The sequence below is a fragment of the Meles meles genome, chromosome 21, assembly GCF_922984935.1.
Source record: "Meles meles chromosome 21, mMelMel3.1 paternal haplotype, whole genome shotgun sequence".
NCBI classification, from domain to species: domain Eukaryota; kingdom Metazoa; phylum Chordata; class Mammalia; order Carnivora; family Mustelidae; genus Meles; species Meles meles.
The window spans coordinates 21783795-21808599 of record NC_060086.1 but is presented as its reverse complement, the minus strand read 5'-3'; the positions used below and the strand labels follow the sequence as shown (position 1 = coordinate 21808599).

At 45.3% G+C, this 24805-nt stretch overlaps 1 long non-coding RNA gene across 1 annotated transcript; it reads right to left on the bottom strand.

Moving 5' to 3' along the window:
* Positions 1-3990: 3990 nt before the first annotated feature.
* LOC123934070 lies at positions 3991-23048 on the bottom strand. The gene is made up of 3 exons (XR_006816732.1): positions 22926-23048; positions 10305-10377; positions 3991-4103 (listed from the first exon to the last, which is right to left on the bottom strand). It is a non-coding gene; the product is annotated as an uncharacterized LOC123934070 (long non-coding RNA).
* Positions 23049-24805: the final 1757 nt, after the last annotated feature.

Genomic DNA, 24805 nt, shown 5'->3' with positions numbered 1-24805 from the left:
CGACAGGACCCATCCATATGCTGCCTGCAAGAGACATATTTGGAACCTAAAGATACATATAGACTGAAAATGAAGGAATGGAGAAGCATCTTTCATGCCAATGGGTCTCAAAAGAAACCTGGGGTAGCAATTCTCATATCAGACAAATTCGATTTTAAGCTAAAGACTGTAGTCAGAGATACAAAAGGACACTACATCATTCTTAAAGGGTATATCCACCATGAAGGTCTAACAATTGTACCTATTTATGCCCCCAACACGGGAGCAGGCAATTACACAAGCCAACTATTACACAAAGTAAAGAGTCATGTTGATATGAATACATTAATTGTAAGGGATCTTAACACACAACTCTCAGATCATCTAAGCAGAAAATCAACAAACAAACAAGAGCTTTGAATGACACATTGGACCAGAAGGACCTCGTAGATATATATAGAACATCCCACCCTAAAACAACAGAATACTCATTCTTCTTGAGCACACATGGAACGTTCTCCAGAACAGACCACATACTGGGTCACAAATCAGGGCTCAACCGATACCAAAAGACTGAGATTATTCCCTGCATATTCTCAGACCACAATGCTGTGAAACTGGAACTCAACCATTAAGAAAAAGTTTGGAAGGAATTCAAACACTTGGAAGCTAAAGACCAGCCTGCTCAAGAATGTTTAGATCAACCAGGAAATCAAAGGAGAACTTAAACAATTCATGGAAACCAATGAGAATGAAGACACTTTGGTCCAAAACCTATGGGATATGGCAAAGGCAGTCCTGAGGCAGACATACATAGCCACCCAAGCCTCACTCAAAAAAGATGAAAAATCCTGAATACACCAGCTCTCTTTACACCTAAAAGAACTGGAAAATCAACACTAAAGTCAAGCCCATGCACAAGAAGGGAAATAATTAAGATTAGAACAGAAATCAATGAGTTAGAAACTAGAGCTACAGTTGAACCCATCAACGAAACTAGAAGCTGGTTCTTTAAAGAATCAAAAAGATCGATAAACCACTGGCCAAACTAAGAGAGGACCCAAATTAATAAAATTATGAATGAAAGGAGAGAGATCACGACTAATACTATGGAAATAGAAACAATCATAAGAAATTATTATCAACAGTTATATGCCAATAAGTTAAGCAACCTAGATGAAATGGATGCATTCCTGGAAATCTATAAACTTCCAAGACTGAAACAGGAAGAAACTGAAAACCTGAATAGACCGGTATCTAGTAAAGAGATTGAAGCAGTGATCAAAAACCTTCCCAAAAACCAGAGTCCAGGACCTGCCAGATTCCATGGGGAATTCTATCAAACACTCAAAGAAGAAATAATGCCTATTCTCCTGAAGCTGTTTCAAAAAATAAAAACAGAAGGAAAACTTCCAGACTCTTTCTATGAAGCCAGCATTGCCTTGATCCCAAATCAGGCAAAGACCCTTCACCAAAAAGGAGAATTTCAGACCAATTATCCCTGATGAATATGGACGCCAAGATTCTCAACAAGATCCTAGCAAACAGGATCCAGCAGCACATTAAAAAGATTATCCACCATGACCAGGTGGGATTCATCCCTGGGATGCAAGGGTGGTTCAACATTCGCAAATCAATCAATGGGATAGAACAAATCAATAAGAGAAGAGAGAAGAACCACATGGTCCTCTCAATTGATGCAGAAAAACATTTGACAAAATGCAGCATCCGTTCCTGATTAAAACTCTTCAGAGTGTAGGGATAGAGGGAACATTCCTCAACTTCATAAAATCCACCTATGAAAAACCCACAGCGAATATCATCCTCAATGGGGAAAGGCTGACAGCCCTCCTGCTGAGATCAGGAACACGACAAGGATGCCCACTCTCACCACTCTTGTTCAACATAGTATTAGAAGTCCTACCAACAGCAATCAGACAACAAAGAGAAATAAAAGTTTTCAGATTGGCAAAGAAGAAGTCAAACTCTCTCTCTTCACAGATGACATGATACTTTATATGGAAAACCCAAAGGACTCCACCCCAAACTACTAGAACTCCTACAGCAATTCAGTAATGTGGCAGGATACAAAATCAATGCATAGAAATCAGTTGCTTTCTCATACACTAACAATGAAAATACAGAAGGGAAAATTAGAGAATCAATTCCATTTACTATAGCATCAAGAACCGTAAGATACCTGGGAATAAACCTAACCAAAGATGTAAATGATCTGTACTCCAGGAACTACAGAACACTCATGAAAGAAACTGAAGAAGACACAAAAACATGGAAAAATATTCCATGCTCATGGATCAGAAGAATAAACATTGTTAAAATGTCTGTGCTGCCCAGAGCAATCTATACTTTCAATGCCATCCCAATCAAAATTCCACTGGCATTTTTCAAAATGCTAGAACAAACAATCCTAAAATTTGTATGGAACCAGAAATGACCCAAATTGCTAAGGAAATATTGAAAAAGAAAAACAAAGCTGGAGGCATCATGTTGCCTGACTTCAAGCTTTACTACAAAGCTGTCATCATCAAGACAGTATGGTACTGGCACAAAAACAGACACATAGACCAGTGGAACAGAGTAGAGAGTCCAGATATGGACCCTCAGCTCTATGGCCAAATAATCTTCGGCAAAGCAGGAAAAAATATTCAGTGGAAAAAAGTCTCTTCAATAAATGGTGCTGGGAAATTGGGCAGCTATGTGTAGAAGAATGAAACTCAACCATTCTCTTACACCGTACACAAAGATAAACTCGAAATGGATAAAAGACCTCAACATGAGGCAGGAATCTATCAAAATCCTAGAGGAGAACATAGGCAGTAACCTCTTTGACATCAGCCACAGCAACTTCTTTCAAGATATGTCTCCAAAGGCAAAGGAAACAAAAGAGAAAATGAACTTTTGGGACTTCGTCAAGATCAAAAGCTTCTGCACAGCAAAGGAAACAGTCAACAAAACAAAGAGGCAACCCACAGAATGGGAGAAGATATTCCCAAATGACACTGTAGACAAAGGGCTGATATCCAAGATCTATAAAGAACTCCTCAAATTCAATATGGAAACAACAGATAATCACATAAAAAAATGGTCAGAAGACATGAACAGACACTTCTCCAAAGAAGACATACAAATGGCTAACAGACACATGAAAAAATGTTCATCATCATTAGCCATCAGGGAGATTCAAATTGAACCCACATTGAGATACCACCTGACACCAGTTAGAATGGCCAAAATTAACAAGACAGTAAACAACATGTGTGGGACTGTTGGTGGGAATGCAAACTGGTACTGCCACACTGGAAAACAGTGTGGAGATTCCTTAAGAAACTAAAAATAGAGCTTCCCTATGACCCTGTAATTGCACTACTGGGTATTTACCCCAAAGATACAGAGGTAGGGAAAAGAAGGGCCATCTGTACCCCAGTGTTCACAGCAGCAATGGCCACAGTCGCCAAACTGTGGAAAGAGCCAAGATGCCCTTTAACAGACGAATGGATAAGGAAGATGCGGTCCATATATACAATGGAGTATTATACCTCCATCAGAAAGGATGAACACCCAACTTTTGTATCAACATGGACAGGACTGGAGGAGATTATGCTGAGTGAAATAAGTCAAGCAGAGAGAGTCAGTTATCATATGATCTCACTTACTTGTGGAGCATAAGGAATAACAGGGAGGACATTAGGTGAAGGACAGGAGAAGTGAGTTGGGGGAAATCAGAGGGGGAGACGAACCATGAGAGACTGTGGACTCTGAGAAACAAACTGAGGGTTTTGGGGAGGGGGGTTGGGAAAGCCTGGTGGTGGATATTAAGGAGGGCACATATTGCATGGAGAACTGGGTGTGGTGCATAAACAATGAATCTTGGAACACGGAAAAAATAAAATAAAAATTTTAAAAAGTGGCCATAAATATATACATAAATACATAAATAAAGCTAAATATCAGTAAAGTGCACACGTTTTAGGACGGAGAATTTGTTACACTTACTTTTCCTTCTCGGGACCTTGCTTTGTTCTCAACGATTTTCTAACGCCATAGCAAAGCTGCCAGGGGAGGTTTCCAGACAAGATGCAAGGTCATCGTGATCTCCTAAGGGACTGACAAAGAAAGGGAATCAAAGGTTGAATTCAAGGCAAGCTACTCAAAACCCCAAATCCGGTGGCCTCCCACATAGGGTTAGTTTTAAGAGTTCTAGAAACTTAGGTGACCCGTTTGCATCACAATGGGCTATCCCTCCCGTGCTCTTCTGAGGGTGGTTGGTGAACTAGCAGCAACGCATTCCACCCAGGGGCTTGAGAGACCTCTGGGAAGATGACGCTGGGGCGCCTACCGACCCCGCATGCCTCCCCTACTTCCCCCCACCTCCACCAACCCACTGGAGCAGAGTCTGCATTTCAACAAGACCCGCAGGTGAATGACAACTGTGTGAAAGTTTGAGAAGCATTGATTTCGAGCACACTTAAATGTATTCACCTCTCCCACCTGCCATCCTCTTTTTTTTTTAAAGATTTTATTTATTTATTTGACAGACAGAGATCACAAGTAGTCAGAGAGCAGGCAGAGAGAGAGGGAGGAAGCAGGCTCCCCACTGAGCAGAGAGCCCGATATGGGGCTCGATCCCAGGACACTGAGATCATGACCTGAGCCAAAGGCAGAGGCTTTAACCCACTGAGCCACCCAGGTGCCCCCCACCTGCCATCCTCTTAAAGCTTACTCCAAAGAAAACATTTCTCTCTCTCTCTCTCTGTTATTGGGAGCAGGTTGTAAATCGTTTTTTTGCACATACATTTCTTTTAACATGGACAAAAGCAGAGAATTCCGTCTTCTCAGCAGTTCTCCACTGGCTCAGCAGCTTCCCAGAACAATTTTTATTTTTTTACTGGGCTCCCATGCCCAGCGTGGAGCTCGATGAAGGGCTTGCACCCACCTCACTGAGATCAAGCCCCGAGCTGAGATCATGAGTCGGATGCTTAACCCACTGAGCCACCCAGGTGTCCTACTTTTTTTTTTTTCTGACTTGAAAATTATGAATCCCTTTAGGAACAACAAATACTTCCAGATTGCTGCTTCTTCCCTTGTCTACAATATGATGTAAGACATCAGGATTGGAGGTCGGTGGGATAGGGACAAAAAACCAACAACCCTACATCAGGAACCAGTCATGAATTAAGGGCTCAGTGAATATTGTTGTCGTTCTGATGTCGTAAAAGTATTTTTAGTCTTTGGCATTTAGTAAAGTTTTCTTGATGTTATGACAACCGGTGATAATATGAGAAATATATTGAACTCTGATATAGAGATATATAAAAATGATATATAGAGATTTATGTGATATATAGGATATAATAGGATATACAATATGTAGAGATACATGATATACATATATAGCACTATTATCATAAAATAGAAGTGTCATCATATTTTCAAATCTCTTAATTAAAACTCACTTGTATCCCCACTAATTAGTATGTAATCACTTACTCCTCACAATCCCAGTACAGCTCTTTCTGCCCATGGATCCTATCCAAGTACTATAATAAAAACCCCTTTTTTGCTCAGGAGAAAAAAAAAACAACAACAGAAAACCTCACTTGTAAATGGTTTTGGAAACCAAGGTTAAAAAGAAAGCACCTACTTGACTCACCACATTTTTTATTTTCATTTAATTTTTTGCCTTCCTCCTAAGGAATGATCGAGAACCTTAGAAGGCATAGCGCAGGGCGCTAGGATGGGAAGATGAGTCTTTGTCCTCATAGTCAGTTTGATTTAAAAAATTGCTGATAAAAAAAAATAAGAAAAGTACCCATTAGTTAAGTGTAGAAACTGCTAAGTCATCTTAGAATTTACCAATTAAGCTAGTTTGGGTATCAGAGACAGACTGTGGATAACTTAAGCAAAAAAAAAAAAAAAAAAAAAAAAGTTTATTGGAAGGATATTGGGCATATGTTTATTATTCGGGATAGTCAAGGTCAAGGTGCTGTAAGAAGCATCCCCCATGTGCTACTTGGAAGGCATGCCACACATCCCATGTGGGTCCACAGAGGCTCTGCTCTACACTTGCTCAGGGACACAGACAAACAGAGGCCCCCAACTTTGTAGTCACATCACCCAAACATGAAGCCTCAGGGACTGGGCAGGGGTGTCTAGAGCCTGGAGGCTGGCTCGGGGGCTTTTTACTGCCTCAGCCTGAAAGTGACATGTGTCATTTCTATCTATTGTCATCAGTCAGAATGAGTCACATGGCCTGCCTCACAGCAGGGAGCTGGGAAACTTATGGGGACAAATGGAATAACCAGTGAGCTCAGTGTCTGTGGGACAGGGAGGTGCCCACTCCAAGGAAAAGCTGAAGCTTCCCCTCTTGAGCTGAACAGGGGTCTGAGCACCTGGGGAGGCCTGGCCAGAAGGAGATGTGGTCTGGCCGGCACGCCATTTGCAGATCTTTCTGTCTCCCATCTCAGGATCTGCCCTGGAAGGTGGGAGCCGCTCACTGGTTCTAGCTGGGTTTTATGTTCCACCCCGGACAGAGGGAAGGGGACAAGCTGATCGTCGGTTCCAGGAGGGGTCACGCGTCCCAACAAAATGGTGAGCTGTTACGGCAAAAGGGAGATGAATGAAGCCGGGTCAGCCTACCCAACTATACGGGCTCGGTGTAATGGCGGTTTAACAGGAGATGTGGCATTCAAGATGAGTTTTGGAGGAAGGGATGTGTTGGATGCAGAGGAAAAATAACCCAGGCCGAGGGCAATGGTAGCAGAGTGTGGACACAGGAGAGTGGCAGTCATCCGCAAGAAAGAGAAAATGAGTTGAGCATGATCTGGACATGGTAGTCAGTTACATTTTCAGCACAACGGCCCTGGCTTGTCTTTGCTCCATTTGGACACGAGTGGGTGGGGACTGCTTGGAATGGTTCAACTTCCATCATGACTTTGAGGCCGTGGTCTTCTGTGTTGGCTGCAATTCTCTGCTCTCCTCCACATGACCTCCCCTGTGGTTAGCTGGCACTGCCTCAAAGCGTGATGGTCTCGGGATAGGTGGGTTGCTTCTTAGGGAAACTGAAGGCACAAAGGTGGAACCTGCTGGGTCATCTTGGTGTAGATTGGCAGAACACTAGATCGTCTTCTAGGATCTGGGAGTTAAGCTATTTCATGGAACTGGTGTAGATTCAGGGAAGGGGATGCACCAGATCGTGACTGCTGGGAGACTGGGCGGCCTTGGGGCCATGTCTGGAGATCAGCTGCCAAGGAGGGCTTGGGCGTCCCACCCCCAAGCTCCAGCATGAGGTATGCAGTGGGAAGTGAGTAGTGTTTGTGGAAAGAGAAGATAGCAGCTGGGTTGTAGAGTCTAAAGAGTTTATGCCAACCCAGAGAGCTTGAACTTCTAAAACATAAATGAAAATGATGACAGCTGGGGAGGGGCACGGAGGTCTTTCTCTTCATGCTGAGCCTCTTTCCAGATTTGCCCTTTTTGTCTTATTGGCCAGGTTGGGATCATATTGCCACCCCTTTGGTGCAAACGAGTCTGGGAAAGTGAGAATCTCTTCGGGGGGAAAGGGATTGCAGTTGATTTATTCTCCAGGTGTGGGCCACTGCAGGTTGAATGAAGTGGGAAGGAAGAAGGGGTACCATGGTACTGGGGGGAGGAGGATATACAGAGGTAGCCACCAGCAATGGAAAGCAGGGAAGGGTGTCACTTTAGGTCATGCAAGAGGGAGTTAAGGCCGGGGTAGAGGCAACAGGATGAGGAAAAGAGGCAGGATGTGAACATGGATACACCGGTGGAGTGGACCCATTATGGCGGCTCGTGCTTAACTTTCATGTGAGAGAAGGGGAAGGAGAGAGAGACAGAGACAGAAAGAGGGAAGTCAGAGATGAGAATGTGGTTTCCATATTGCTTAACTGAATGGTGAGGCCATCGACCCAGGCCAAGAACACAGAGAAGAAGCAAAGTTGGAGAAAGATGAATTTGGTCTTAAGCATCTGGAGTTTGAGGGATCTGAGAGTTAGCTCGAGGCAAATGCCCACAAGGCATGGGCCATGAAGCACGAGGACATGGGAGGATGGTCAAGGTCAGATGGATAGATTAGGTGTTATCAGTCTAAAGCTGGAGAGTGGGGTCACCCCTTATCTGAGGTTCTGGTTACTCTCAGTCAAACTCGGTCCAGAAGCAGACAATCTTTCTGGTATCATCGGAAGGTTGACAGTCACCTTGTGCTGCGTCACTGTGCCTAATCATTCCCCCCACTTTGTCTCATCATGTAGAGATGTTATCATCTCACATCCTCACAAGAAGGATAGAATAATAAGTATAGGATGAGATATTTTGAGAGAGAGAGAGAGAGCACAATAACCTATCTTTTATTATAGTACATCATTACAATTGTTCTATTTTATTAGCACTTAAGCTATTAACCTTTTACTGTACCTAATTCATAAACTAAACTTTTTCACAGGCATGTATGTATTGGAAAAAACGTGGTATATGTAAGGTTTGATACTGGAGTTTCAGGCATCCAATGGGTATCTTAGGACAGACCCATCCCCCCTCAGATAAGGGGAGGACGACTGTAGTCAAAACCATGCTATGAAATTATGTCTCTGCTTCTGCAAGGTCCAGAAGAATGTACATCCAAGTACTCATAGAGGCTCCTTCTGGGAAAAGGGATGGGCAGAAGAGAGGGTGTTTCCGGGGAAAATGTTCATTGACATCGTATACTTCCGCATTGCTGAAGGTTTGATACTGGGCACGCATCCGATGAGGGGAAAGTAGTTAGAAATGAGCTGAACAAGAAGGAGAAAGGCAGAGGAACAAGAGAGGTTGTGGTGAACGCTTCCATCTAGAGGAAGATGAGAAAGAAGACGGGGGCGGTGTTTAGAGAATTAGAGGATAGGGATTGAACGCTGGGAGAAGAATGAGTGGGTGCAGAGGTGGAGGAAGATGGAAGGAGAGCCTGAAAAAGATGGGCTTTGTGTTTTGTGAAACCTCATTGCTGCCCCTAGACAGTAGAGGTGGTGTGCGGACGAGATATGGTCATACACTTGTGATGGGGTTTGGGGCAGGCTCTCCCATAAGATGCCACTTTGGCCTATTATTTTGAATTCAAGTTATTTAAGAAACACCAGTGCCAGAAGGATACTCCCCTGTCCCCCTGACCTTCCCTTGTCCACCCACCTATGTGGAGAGCACCCTCCCTGCACCTGGAAGGGAGAGGCCCCCTTATCGCCAGAGATGGGAAACTCAGGGCCGAGAAGGTTATAGAAACAACCTCTTCATTAATTTGCTTACCTCCGAACCCAAAGTGCTTTGTCCTCAATTCTTCACAAATGTATGGTGTCTTTGTCTAAAAAGCATAAAAAGCTGCCTGCTCTGGTCGCTTTTAGGAGTCTGATTTTTATGAGCCCCTATGTGTATGAAGTTAAGGTTGTCTTTCTCCTGTTCATCTGTCTTATTTCAATTTAATTATTAGGCCTGGCTGAAGAACCTGAAGGCCAAGAAGAGGAAAGATTTTCCTCCCCTACGTAGAGAAATGTGAGCCCCTATGAGAACACGGGAGCTCAAGAAAGCAGAGAAATGGTATTTCTCAGGTACCTATCCTTAAAAGACCGGCCATGCCCTTCAAATGTCTTATCCACCACCTCTCTCTTTTTAGCTTATCTTTGACCCACCATAGGACCACCCCACCTGAGATGTAAATGAGCCAGTTATCCTTGCAACATCCTGCATGACCATGGGACCGGTAGTCGTTGTGGTAAAAATAGGCTGTGCATTCGTCTTTCCCACGAAATTTTGTCTAGCCACAGAATTAACCAGAAACAAGAGAAGCGTAACCCCTGCCCCTCCTCTTTTCAGCAACAGAGAGACAGAGACTTTGATACAACAGAATGAATAACGTACCACAACTAAGTTAGAAAGACCACTGAGAAAGGTTAGCAGGGGAGTGCTGCTCTGCCAGCCCACAGCTTTTGGGTGAACCCAATGTTCTAATTGAGATTACGGGATGCCCCAGATTAAATGAACACGACTATGTGATAAGACTAAGCAAACACAAAGGCAGAGGAATTTGGATTATTCACTTGAGAGTGATTCTACTCCCCCTCTCTTTGGTATTTTTATTTGCTGTGTATTTACTGGTTTTCCTATGAACACACTGCAGAACTACCCATGAGGTCAACACACACATGAGTGGGCCAAGAAGCATTACCCATCTATGACCTCAGCTGGCAGCCAGCTCTCGTGCTAATGTGAACCAGAGTGGGCGTGGGGGCTGGACCGTAGGAGGTGCTCCTCAAAATCCCACTTACCCAAGCCTCCAGAAGTCCAGGATTTCCACCCTGGCATTGCCGATTTCTTTCAATAGTCACGCAGCATAAATTTCTGTAATAATATGTGCAATGGAAGAGTTTCAGTGGCTCATACCAACAAAAAGTGGCTTTCATAATAAGGACATTTCAGATCGAATCTGACAGTGTTCTAAGGTAGGAGGTTCCACGGTTGGGGCAGCAACTCAACAATGTCATAAAGATCCCTGACTCTTCCATCTTTCCACTTTGACATCTTCCACATACTGACTTTTCAGTGAGTTCTGCCCTCGTGTCACAAAATGGCTGCCACAACTCCCTGCATCGCCTCTCTCCATGTCAATGTCCAACATCTCTTTCCATTTTCCTGTCTTTATCAGAGGGGGAGCTCTTTCCCAGAAGTCTCTGGTACACTCCCATTCTAGTTCTGTTGCCCCAGATTGGGTCACATACTCATGCCCAGCTGGTAAGCAAGGCTAGGGGATGAATACTTTGCATTTTCGGCTTCTGCAGTGGGAGAAAAGAGCTGGGAATGACTGTTAGGTAGGCAACCAAACAACCACTACAATTAACAACAATGAGAATAAAAGTATCATAGCAGTTAAAATCAACTGAGTCATTGATACATGTCAGGCACTGTTTTCAGGGATCAACATGCATTACTTGGGTTCATCCCAACCACACTACCATGAGATTGTGTTATTGCTGCCCCCATTTTATAGGCAGGAAAACTGAGGCTCAGAGAGGTTAGAAAACTTGCCATTGTCACAATCAGAAAGCCTACACTTGGCTTTGGAGAGCAAGGTCACCTCTCTTTGGAGAGCAAGGTCAATGGGGTAGTACTTGATCTCCAAAGACTCACATTTCAGCAGAAGGTCCAGGCAGGGAAATAAATCACTGTAATGTAGTGAGGTAAGTGCTAATCCATGTGTAACAGGGGTGAGTTAGCAAGAAACTGTCTGGCATCAGCATCCCTCCCCCCCTTCCCTAGACAAACCAGACCACACTTTGTTTCTAATGAAATCTCCCAGGAAGGAAGGGAACAGAAGTGCTGGTGTGTGTGTATGGGGGCGGCTGGGGGGGGGGAGAGGTGCAGTGCAGAGGTGCAGTTGGGCAGAAGGAGGGAGCCAAACCCTGGGGGAGGGGGCAGAGGTATTTGGGGGTTGTGCGACAATGCGACAATGCTGTTCTGCCTTGTGGTGGGAAGTGACAGGGCCCCAGTGGGACTGCATGATGTGAGGAGGGCGTGCCCAAGCAGGAAAGGAGCAGTGAGGACACCCACCCTCCTTCTGGGGGCAGGCAGAATCAGACAATAGCCACTCAATGGTGCATTTTGAGTAAGCATTTGTCCTTTGTATGATGCCTCCACCATCGTGTCACCCTGGAAGCAGGGAGAGACTCCAGAAACCACTGAAAGTCATTTATTATACTCTGAGTATGAGGGCTTGGCATCGGGCTTAGTTTTATTGGGAACAACAACTTCCTATGGTTTTGTATATCCAGAGAGGAAGCCAGCCTGATGTTACAGCTGCGTGCACAGATGGGTAGCAATGCAGAAAAAGGAATCACAGCCACTGTCATGAAGAGAAAGGATCCAGGTTAAGTCTCCATAGATGAGGGGCAGCTTAAGCAGGGTCTTGAAGGATGAATAGGAGTTCACCAAGGGGACAAGAGAGGGAAAGGGTCTATGCAAAGGCAAAGAAGTATGAAAGACTTGCTCCCTTTCAAAACTTTCAGAATTCTGAGCATTGGGTAAATGGCACAGAGGTCAGGAAAAGGGGTCAGTAAAGAAGACACAGGGGTATCATCTGAGCTTCAAGACCACGGGTAGGTGAAACTCTTAAAATGAATCTGAATGAGAGGTTTCCAAACTTGCATTTTCAAGTAGCAGACTGTTTTCTTATTCATGAACCCCTTTACAGAAGTTGAAATTAAATGTAACTGTGATACATACATCAAATATAATAGGGATACATTTTTCCCTGACTATGATTGTCTTAAATGCGGGAAGTATGGTTTTACTAATAAATTAAATTAATCCTGACCCTGTGTGCCCAATGACGGACGGGCTGGCGAGAAAGTTACTCTCTGTCGTAAACTGAGAACCCTCCTCCATCCAGAGTCACGTGAAAATCCAAGGTCTGATACAGTCCAGATGGTTGAGGAAGGTTTTGATTGTTATCCATACAGGTGGTGACTTTCAGAATGCCAACGGCCCTCTGCTGTCACATGATGCTAGCCCCCTGATGCAGGACACAGGATTCTTTCCCTGGTCCCACTTCCCTGGGGACACCAGACAGCCATTTCCCTCTGAGCCGGGCACGAACCACAGTGACTTCCCAGGACCTCTAACTACTCCTGGTCCTAGAGTGGAGAGTCAGCCCAGCTCAGTCCACATCTGGGGACCTCAATCTCCCCAAGGCTCTCTCAGTTTCAAGTTGAAGTGCCTTAACCTAAAGCAGTGTTCTGTGAACTAAAGGTCGGGGTCCATCAATGGTTTTTTTTTTTTTTTTTTTTTTTTTTTTAAAGATTATTTATTTATTTATTTGACACAGAGAGAGAGATCACAAGTAGATAGAGAGGCAGGCAGAGAGAGAGAGAGGGAAGCAGGCTCCCTGCTGAGCAGAGAGCCCGATGTGGGACTCGATCCCAGGACCCTGAGATCATGACCTGAGCCGAAGGCAGCGGCTTAACCCACTGAGCCACCCAGGCGCCCCCATCAATGGTTTTTAAAATCAATGTGGTGGACCTATAATGCTTTAAGTATTATATTTACCATTATTTAAACCTTGAAGGGTGAGATGAGTCACTTTTTATAAAATTTAATCAATTGTTAGCTTGTTTTGGTCATGCCTATATTTGTTTATTTTTATCAACCCTCCAACATCTTTTTGATGTTTTTTGCCAGGCATCTGGTTAGGAACATGTTCAAACACACCAAAGGGTTGTAAAAAATTGTATGATGAGTACCCATATTCTCACCATCCAGATTAATAGATTATTATTTATTATTAGCATGTTAATTTTATTAATATGTTAATTAATTAATAATTTAATTAATTATTATAATTATCATATACTACACAATAATTATGAGTTTAATAACTTAATATATATTTTTAATTTTTTAAGATTAAGGTGTAATTTATATACAGTGAGAATCACCTATTTTAGAACACATTTCTATGAATTTGGACAAACACAGTCAAGTAGCCACCAGCCCAGTCACGATATAAAATGGTGCCTTTAATCCAAAAAATTCTCTCCTGCCTGTTTCCAGTGACACTTCTTCCGACCCCTGGCTCCAGCAACCACTGGTCTATTTGCTCTCCCTAGAGCTTGTCATAGAAAGTCATACAGCATGTAGTATCTTGAGTCTGACTTCTTTCAAAACACATAGCACACTAGAGATTTTTCCATAGTGTTGCGTGTATCTGAGGATCGTTCCTTTTTACTGCCAAGCAACCACATGATGCACCAAGCTTTGTTCATCCGTTTGCCACCAGCTGGGGTCCATTTGGGTTGTCTCTATTTTTTGGGCAATTACAAATAGCGTCACTGTGCAGCAACATTTGCAGACAGGTTTTCCTAGAAGTGTGTTTCATTTCTCTAGAGTAAATACCCAGGAGTTGGATAGCAGGTCATATGGTAAAATATGTTTTACTTTGTAAGAAACTGTCAAGCTACTTTCCAAATGACTGCATCATGTTGCACTCCCACCAGCAACGCATGAGAGTTCCAGCTGTTTGGCCTCTCCCAATCCCTTGCTGTTGTCAATGCACTGAAAAAATTTGAGCCGTTCTAATGTGTGATGAGGTTTTAATTTGTAATTCCCAGATGACGAGTGATGGTGAACATATTTTCATGTGCTCACTTGCCACATGTCTCTATTTATTGGGGAGATGCCTGTTCAAGTCTTTTTCCCATTTAAAAAAGTTGAGTCATTTCCTTATTGAGTTTTGAGAGGTCTTTATATATTATGGATACACATCCTTTATTAGATATATAATTTATAAATATTTTCTCACATTCTGTGGCTTATCATTTTAAGTGTCTTGGTAGTGTCTTTTGAAGAGCAGAAGTGTTTAATTTGGGTGAAGTGCGATTTACCAAATTTTTCATTTGTATCTACATGGATATTTTTAAATAGATTTATTGAGATGCAATCCATAAATCATACTGTGCTCAGGGGACCTGGGTGTCTCAGTCAGGCAAGTGTCCAGTTCTCAGTTCTGGCTCTGGTCATGATCTTGGGACCGTGAGACTGAGCCCCGCATGGGGCTCTGCACTCAGCAGAGAGTCTGCTTGAGATTCTCTCTCTCTCTCTCCCTCTGCCCCTCCCCCCATGCTCTCACACACATGCACACTCTCTCTTTCATATAAATACATCAATCTTTAAAAAATGAAAATAAATCACACAATGCACTCATTAAAAATGTACAATTGCTTCAGTGTACACACAGATTGGTGCACCTTTCGCCACAGTCAATTTTAGAGCCTTTCATCCTTCCAGAGAAACCCTGCATCCCTCAACCCTCAAAGTCCTACCCTGCGCTTCTCACCTCCAGCCCTGGGCTACCCTAGTCTGCTTTCTGTCTCTACGGACTTGCCTACTGTAGACATTTTGTATAAATAGAACACACAACTTGTGAGCCTCTGCAACTGGCTGCTTTCACTTAGCATCATGTTTTCCAGATTCATCCATGTTGTTGTGGAGGTTACCAACACACCATTCCTTTTTATTCCCAAATAATCCTCTCTTGTATGGATATTTCACATTTTACTTATCCAGTGACAGCTGATCAACATCTGGGTCACTTCCATCCTCTGGCTATTACACATAAGGCTGCTGTGAACATTTGTGTACACACTTTTATATGGACACGTTTTAATTTCTCTCGGGTTATATGCCCAGGAGTGAAATTGCTGAAACTGCCAGCCTGTTTTCCAAAGCGGCTACACCACTGTCCATCCCCACCAGCTGCATACAATTTCTCTACATCATCACCAACACTTGCAATTGTCCTTCTGTTTGATAATTGCTTTTGGGGTGACTATAAAACATGGTGGTTTTGATTTGCATCTCCCCGATGATGTTGAGTGTTTTTTCATGTGCTTTTTGGCCACTTGTATATCTTTTTTGGAGAATGGTGTGTTCAGATCCTTTACCATTTTTAAAAAATATTTATTTATTTGTCAGAGAGAGAGAGAGAGAGCGCACAGGCAGGCAGAGTGGCAGAGGGAGAAGCAGGCTCCCTGCTGAGCAAGGAGCCCGATGTGGGACTCAATCCCACTTTTCAATTTGAGGATGTCAACTTGCCTTATTTTTTTTCTTTTGTTGACTATAGTTTTTTGTGTGTGTCATAGCTAAGAAACCATTGCCTAGTCCAAGGTCAGGAAGATTGATACCTATGCCTTCTCCTAAGAATTATATAGTTTAGCTCTTGTATTCAGGTCCCTGATCCATTTTGAATTCATTTTTGTATATGATGTGAGGTAGGGATCCAGCTTCATTCTTTTGTCGGTAGATACCCAGTTACTCCAGCATTGTGTATGAACAAGACTGGTCTTTCTTCATTGAGGTATCTTGACATGCCTTAGCACTCTTATTATATTTTCTTTAACACATGCCTGTCAAACTTTCCATTGTTCTAACCATGGCGAAGTGGTGAGTTGCAGACACCACAGTACTTCCTCCTAACACTTCAGTCTGCATCTCATCAGCTACAGTTCAATTTTTGTCCACGATCTTTTTTCTTTCTGGTGTAAAATTTACATGCAACGAAGAGCACAAATCATAAGCATCCATTTGATGAGTTTTGACAAATGCGTTCACCTGTGCAATGCAAATCCTTTATCAAGATCTAGAACATCAACACCGCCCGAGAAAGTTCCCTCACATACGCTTATTTTTATGTATTTGTTTTTGACAAATGCATGTGCCCATGTAACCACCACCCCTATCAAGATATAGAAAATTTCCATCTCATGCGAAAGTTCTCTTTCACTTCTTTGCAATTTATCCTGCCCCACCCGATCTGCACCCCAGGCAGCCAGTGATGTCATTTATACAACTCTGGATTAGTTCTGCCTCTTATAGAATTTTTTAGGAATAAAATCACAAGATGGGAATTGTTTTGTGATCAGCTTATTTCACCCCTGACCAACATTTTAAAACAAATATCAGAATGAATGCCATGTTGCAGGGTGAAATATTGTTTTGCTGGCCTTTGCCTCACGTGTGTGTGTCTGTATGTGTGTGTGTGTGATTGCGTGGGGCCAAAATAGAAAATGCATTTTTTTTAAGATTATTTATTTATTTATTTGACAGGCAGAGATCACAAGTAGGCAGAGAGGCAGACAGAGAGAGAGAGAGACACGTGGAAGCAGGCTCCCTGCTGAGCAGAGAGCTGGATGCGGGACCCTGGGATCATGACCCGAGCTGAAGGCAGAGGCTTTAACCCACTGAACCACCCACGCGCCCCTAGAAAATGCATTTCTTACTGTGGCTTATAATCAAAAAAATTTGAAAGCTACTGTTCTCCTGGATCAGAACCTTGTTTCTCTTCTACTTGTCTTTGTTACTCTCCCTGCCCCCTCCCTTCCCTGATCTCATGTCAAGTACCCAGTGATTGGTCTCACCTTCACACCTTTGTAAATTGTGTTCCTTCCCTTGGGTCACTCTCCCCACTCTCCCTACCTCATCCCACTCACCCTCAAAGTGGAGAATTCCTATCCATCCACCAGATGCCCGCTTGGTTGGCCCTCCTCCAGAACATTTTCTCTGTTTGCATGGTTTCCTCTCAGTACTGGTATCACATTGTACCCTAATTATCTGGTGCCTCTGTCCTTCAGCTGACCACAAACTCCCTGGGGTTCGGGGACCACGTCTTTGCGGTCCTTAGCTCCTAGGATGTGATGATACATAACAGGTATCCATAAATGTTCATCGAAGGAATGAATGAGTGAATGAACCCCAGGGTTAGGGGTGACAGAGTTTTAAATAAACCAGCCTGATTCTTTCCCAAGGACCTTCCCATTCCTGCTTATTTTACTGTGCTGTCCGTCTCTGATTCCTTAGCCATCGTGTTTTAATAACCTCCTTCAACTGCCCTGAGACCTTAGCCTTTCGGTCTTCCTCTCTCTACACGCCCAAGGCTAATCCTTACATCATTGTTACTTCCTCCCAGATGTACTGAGGCGACAAATGCCCTTTCCAGGATGACGTCAAATCCTTATCTTTGTGGCCTCTGCCCCAACCCTCTCCCATCTTGCCCAAGTTATATTAACTCTGTGACTGGCGGTGCGCGTGGAGGTGTGTATGGTGAAATGAGAACATTTCTCCCATGCATGCGGAGAAATGTTCACCGAAATGTCACCAGGGGCTACTGATGAGATTTCAGGTGATTTTCACTTAATTTTTTAAAGCTTTTCTGTATGACCCCAACTTTCTAATTGCATCTATTACCTACTGCTGTAGCAAATCTCCCCAAAGCCCTCAGAGGCCTGCAACAGAAGCCTTTATTGCTCACATTGCGATGGTTGGCCAGGTGGCTGTGCTGATCTCAGCTGGGCTCTTTCATGTCTGGGTGTAGTCTGGATGCTCTAGACTGACCTTGGTTTGGCATTTGAGAAACTCTGCTCCACATTATCTCTGACCCTGTGGGTGGTGACCTCATGACAATGGTGGAAACGCCAGTGAGTCCAATGATGGAAACCAATGTCAAGCTTCTGCCTCCCATCACATCTGCTGATATCCCCATCAATTCATGCAGGAGAACTCAGAATCCAAGTTAGAGGCACCGATAAGTTACAAGGCAAAGAGTGTGGATACAGGGAGGGTTAAAGAGAAGCCATCATTGCAATTTCCTACGACACACATTCTGTCTTTCTATTCAGAGGTAGTAAAACTGCTTTCAAGCACGATGGCTGCCAGAGCTCCAGCCCTCACATCTTCCAAGCAGTACAGGTGAGACACCTGTGGGAAGGACGGGTGGCTCTCTATTTCTGCAGCCCCAGAAGAATCTCAGCTTCTCACTGGCTCCAGTGAGTCACATGCCCATCTTACCAAATCACTAAGGCTACGGGAACACAGTGCTCTGACTGGCCACTTCTGAGTCACCTGCCCACTTCTGAGCCAGGTAGAGTCCATTCTACCTGACTGATATGGACTGAGATCCAGAGTGGGTGGCTGATTGGAGGAACATCAAAGATGCTACGAGAGGCAGCTGACTTGGGTTAGGTGGCCCCAGAAATCCCTCAGACAAGGACTGGAGCACAATTTACATGTGAAGGGATCTAGAAAGCACCAGGAGAGAGTGGGACAGTGAGGGCTGGGGGAAGGGGCCGAGGGCAGGAGCGTTGATGAGGAGGTTAACACTGGGGACCAGAGCTCCATCTCTCTGGAGCCTCTGGGAGACCGCAGAGCATGCCTTTAAGTTGTCCCTGCCACGTGCCCTGAGAAGCAGGGAAACTGAGCAAGCTCCCAGCCAATTCCAAACACCGTTGGCCTGTGAGCACTAACCCTCTGAGCCTTCTGCTCGCACAGGCTAAGCCATCTCCCGAGGCCAGAGCATGTCCTTGGGCAGTCGCTGGTGCTTGCAGCCAGAAGCTGGACTGGTAAGTACTGGGTGGGGGGTCAATACCATCTACTAGAGTGGGAAAAACAGGTTAGGACATTAGCTCATTTTGGCCTGGGTCCTGCCCTCGAGGCAAGGAAGCCGGTAGGTACAGCCTCTGGATAGAATCCCAGAGGAGATATGGCAGAGTGGTTAAAGGCACAGGCTGTGGAGTAGAGGAGACATAAGGTGTGGTCCACTTTCCCCACTTGCGAGCTGTGTGACCTTGGGCAAGTTACTTACGCTCTTGGGGCCTCAATTTCTTCATCTCTAAAATGGGAATATACAGGGTTGTTTGAAGACTGAGACAACTGATTACACGGCACGGGGCACATGGTAGAGTTCTAAGAAATGAGAGCTACAGGGCTGAGTTCAGTCTGGAGGAATGACATTTCCAGAAGTATCTCCGAGTGCCCTGGGACAAGGAGAAGGTACAAGAACCAACTAGGGGTAAGTTGAGTTAAAGACATGGATGATGCTAAAGGACCGGAGGAGGATATCACCAAGGACAAGAAGCATTGGTTGTACCAGAGTCTGTGCGAAGACCCAAGAAGAACGTCTGGAGCAAGGAGGCCACCCCTTTTAGGAAATGTACTCTAGGAATGCAGTGCACACATTGGCTTGTCTCTTGTTTAAAGGATCTGGTGCTCTACTGCCTTCTTCTTGCAAAACACCCAGAGGGCCAGAGCACGGTGCCCCCCTGTTGACAGCTTTGCCGTGGTACATTCTTCTTCCTTCCACTGGAGTACCGAGATTTCCTTGTCATAGGCTGAGCACCCAGTCGAGCACTATAAGAGTTAAGATCAAAAATCCAACAGACTGGCTCCAGAAAATAACCAAAATGTAGGTGAGGTAAGATTTTTCTGGCTTCAGACATGGCTGGATCCAGGAGCTCAGACAGTGACATTGGGACATAATTTCTCTCTCTGTTTCTCCACCCCATGAGTGCCTGCTGTGGGTTTTCATTTAGAGAAAGGATCTCTCCTGGTGTTTATAAGATGAAACCCAACAGCAATGAAGGTGCAATCCACAACTTCCACACTCACAACCAGGGCAAAAGGGTATCAGTGCTCTTGTCCCAGCAGCCCACCAAAACCTTGAAGTTCACCCTGATTGGACACTACCTGAAGGCACTCAGGTCACATGATTGCCCCTGACCAAGCTTGGTGGTCTTGAGGCCAGTGGCACCAGGTACACTGAATGACGTCGGTCTGGACTGCACGCTCCCACCCTAGGCTGGGCGTGGAGCCCCGTGCGTGTATGTGGATGGACACTTGAGGACGGGCAGATCCCCAGAGGCAAAGCAGGCTGTCGCCTCAAAGAGGACAAGTGTGTGTAGGAGACAAGCTGTTCACATCTACTACAAACATATCCACAGTTTCTACATCTTTGGCCAACTAGCTGAAGAAACAGAGCCACGCCTTCTGACAGGTCTGAGAAACACAGAAAACCCCACAGGAAAGCACCCAGTGTGGAACCCCATTGTGCCAAACACCCGTTTCCATGTCCCTTCACTGTCTGGGGCTTCAGCCCCTCCCCGGCCGCTTCCTGCCAGGCCGTCGTGGTTCACTCGCTGAGCCTCTCCAGGTCCTAGCCCCCCTCAGCCAGCCCACAGTTCATGCATCCATGTGTTCATTCCTCCCCGGGCCCTCCGAGACTGCTTGGGGTACAAGACGGCTGTACACAGCTCTACCCCAGGACCGAGCACGGTGCCTGGCCCATAGTAGGTGCTTATCCAATATCGGTTCAAGGAATAAAGGGACAAGACAAAGTCATTGCCTCCACCTGCTCGCCACCTCATAGAGAAAACAAACGAAATCATAACATGCCCTCCATCTGCGGCTCAAGAATTCTGCACCGAGGAGACACATCAGGCTTTTAACCAAGAGGGTGCTTTCCCAGCCTGAGGAAACAAGGAAGGGCATGGCCAGCCCAGGAACTGTGGAGACAGTGGCTCGGAGCTGGTGGGGAAGAAAGTCATACAATGGATCACTTATTAGGGGCTGGACATTTTATATTTGCCTTTATGCTCTTGGAAAGGGCTAGCGTTTATCCGCAATGAAAGAGGAGGACGTTGCCTCTTCCTGTCCCCTCTGCTGGGCCCTAGGTCTCACTTGGATTATTGGGACAGCCGTAGTTCCGTGAGGTTCGCCATCCACACAGCTGTCAAAGAGAGGTTATTCTAAAGACTTTTTGTTTTTGTGAGAGTGAGAGAGAGAGAGAGAGAGAGAGAGAGAGAGAGAACACGCAGGGGGAGAAGCAGACTCCCTGCTGAGCAGGGATCCCGATGCAGGACTCGATCCCAGGACTCTGGGATCATGACTTGAGCCGAAGGCAAACGCTTAACCGACTGAGTCACCCAGGCACCCAACAGAGGTTATTCTAAAAACCAAGGCTGGGCCTTGCCCCAGCGTGGAATTCACTGATGCTCCGTATCACCCGAGGCTGGTGTATAAGACCTTTGCTAACAGGACTCAAGCTGCATTGCTTACCCCAGCCCGGCTCCCCAGGGTGTACCTTTAGGCCTACAACCCTTGCTCACACTGCCCTTTGTGACTCAGAAGCTCATCTCCCCTTCCACCTCTGTCAGCATGCTCCTCTGCCTTCAACTGTAGCTCTCCCCTCTACAGAGATGCCCTCAGGACCTCTTTCAGAGACCCCCGCCCATTGGTACTTTCCACGCTTTCTGTTTGCCTGGTTTTCTTCCTGACCACAGTCTGGTTACGTCTGATTTGACCACTATTTCTTGAGTCATCATTGCTGTGAACTACAGATCAACCTCGGGGGAAGAGAAATAGGCATAAGGCAGGGACCCCACCCTTTGGGGAGCCCACCATCTGGCAGTAAGGTGTTCCGAGACCTGTGGTCAAATCACTTTCTCTAGGTCAGAAGCCTGTTTCCTTAAACCCAATGGTCCTAAAGTGGGGGTCATTTTACTTTCCCTCCCCCAACTAGGGGGCCTTTGGCAACATTCGGGGATATTATGATTGTCGCGACTGGGAGGATGTTTCTGGAATCCGGTGAGTAGAGGCCAAGGATGTTGCTAAACGTCCTAGAGGGCACAGGGCAGCCTCCCGTGACAAGGGATTATCCAGCTCAAAATGTCAGTAGTGCCAAGATTGAGAAATTCTAGTTTAAACCTTAAGCAATAAGAAGCTACAGAGTGATTCTTAACCAAGAAAGAGAGAGAGATTCAACTTTGCGAACTCCAACAGCTGAGTCATCGGTGGCCTGGAGGAAGACAGCCCGAGATCAGGGTAATTCAGGACCTTTTCCCTTTCCCCTGGGACATCAGTGAGGGAAGTAAGCAGGAGACTATAGTTCTTCAGCCAGAAACACTAACCCTCCTGTACGCTCCTCCCAGATAGTAAATCGTACCCATTGCAAAGTGCGCATGAAATGTCTGTCAGGTTCCTGGCAGAAGTTTCTCTTTCCTGAGAAAGTGTGTGCTGGCTCCGGACTCACCAGTTACGGGATCTGAGCAAGTTACTTACCTTCTCTGTGCCAATTTTCTGATCTGTGAAAAGGACCTAATAAGAGCACCTAACTCCTAGAATTTCTGGAATTAGTAATTAGCCCATAATGGGGTCTGGGACGCTGTGCCACACTGTTAGACAGATTAGTTCTCAGCAGCATCCTGTCGTTAGCACCAGCATCATCACCACCACCGTTATCGACGTCATCACCTCCACCTCACTGTCATCAACATCCTCCCCACACCCATCAGCATCACCATCACCACCGTCATCATCATCATCATCATCTTCATCATCATCATCATCATACCATCATCCCATTATCACCATCCCCATCATCACTGTCATCTTCGCCATCATCATTGCCATCATCGCCTTCATCTTCTTCATTATCACCATCCCCATCAGCACCATCACCATCATCACCATCATCATCGCCATCATCGCCATCATCGCCATCGTCATCATCACCATCACCATCATCATCATTCTTTCTCTAAACTGTCTCCTCTTTATGGAGACAGCCTTACCTGGGGTATGATTGGATGTCCTTCTGCCCCAAGGGCGGTAGCAGAAAGGATCAGCTCTCAGCCTCTTTGACACAGTCTTCTGGCTTTGTTCACAGAGCTTGGCTCGGGGTTGTTGGCCACCGTTCTGTCTTCACCTGCCAAAATCAAAGGAAACACACCAGCTTGGAGGTCTCAGATGGCCCTAACTTTAAAATAATCCCAGGGCACCTGGGTGGCTCAGTGGGTTAATCCGCTGCCTTCGGCTCAGGTCGTGATCCCGGGGTCCTGGGGTCGAGTCCCGCATTGGGCTCTCTGATTTGGCGGGGAGCCTGCTTCCTCCTCTCTCTTTCTCTGCCTGCCTCTTTGCCTACTAGTGCTCTCTGTCTGTCATATTAAAAAAAAAATTTAAAAAAAATAATCCCACTGGGTCTGTTCTGTTAAACTACAACAAAACAAAACCAACCCCTCCAATAAAACCAAGCAACAAAAACATAAACAGATGTCCGAGTCTCTCCTATTACATGGAGTCTGGAGGCTGGCCACCGCTGGCATGACTCAGCTGCTCAAAGATGTCAGGGAAATATTTCTCGCTGTACAAGAATTCCAGATACTGGCTGCTGCTGGAGCCCCGTTCACAGATATCAGGGCTCCCACAATGCAGTAGTCTTGGCCTTCTCTCATGGTGGCAAGATGTTCTGTGGTCACAGCAGGAAGACCACTGCTATCAGGAATGCTAACATTTTCTGAGAGGTCCCCCCTCCTCCACACAGAGTCGACCTAATTTCCCTTCTACTTCCATTTGTGTTTCATTGGCAGAACTGGTTCACTCAGCCACCCCCAGGACAAAGGAGGCTGAGATAGCTGGAGTAGGAGCACGATGACTGACCAAAACAAATCATGATTCATTGCCTCAGGCCAGGTACCTCACTGCCCCCAGATAAAGTCAGGGTTCTGTTGGCAAGGAAGAAGGTGGGAGGTGAGTATCATGGTTCTACAGCAATTCAAGGTACTATGGCCATGTAACAAGCTGTCTCCAAACTTAGTGGCATTTACCTTGTCCAAGAATCTGTAATTTGGCAGGGCTCGGTGGAGACAGCTTGTCTCTGCTCTACTTGGTGATAGGTTAAAACAACAGCAACATTTATTTTCTGCGTGATTTTGTATTTTTGTTGGAGTTCAGTGAGCTTAGCTCATCTCTGTTCCCCTTGGTGTCAGCTGGGATGACTCTGGAGCTAACCATCTAATGACTCACTCACTCACATCTGGCCCTGGGCTGGAAAGCTCCAAACAGCTGGAGCTCCTTGGGCTTCTCTTTGTCTCCCTACGTGGACTCTCCATATGCTCTCTCCAGCAAGCTGGACTTTCCCACATGTCAGCTCAGGGAACCCAAGCTGTGAGTTGAGAGAAAGGGGCGGGGAGAGAAAAAGGGATGAGGGAGAGAAAAGGGGGTGGAAGGGAATGAGGAAAGGAGGGAAGGAGGGAGAGAGGGAGGGAGGGAGGGAGAATACCAAGTGATGCTGTTTCTCCATGTTAAACCTAACCTTAGAAGTCACTGCACCATTTCTACCAGATCTTATTCCTTAGAAGAGACCCACTGAGGTCAGGTCATAGTGTAAGGAGAAGGGAATTAGACCTTTTCTTCTGGTGGGAGGATAAATAATTGGACATGTTTTAATGCCACATCGACCTACCAATGACAGGGACCGAAAAATAAAACAGACCATAAAAGTATTGTGTTGGAGGGAGAATTATGAGGACAGCTGACAAAAACCATTTTTTTCTCTAAAGATCCTAAAACTTATATCATGCTGCTTTTAGAAGAATCAGAGTGGGTTTTGCTCAGGAAGGGAAGCCATTCCTCAATTTAGAGGCAGAGCACCCCTGTTGTCGTAACTTCCTAC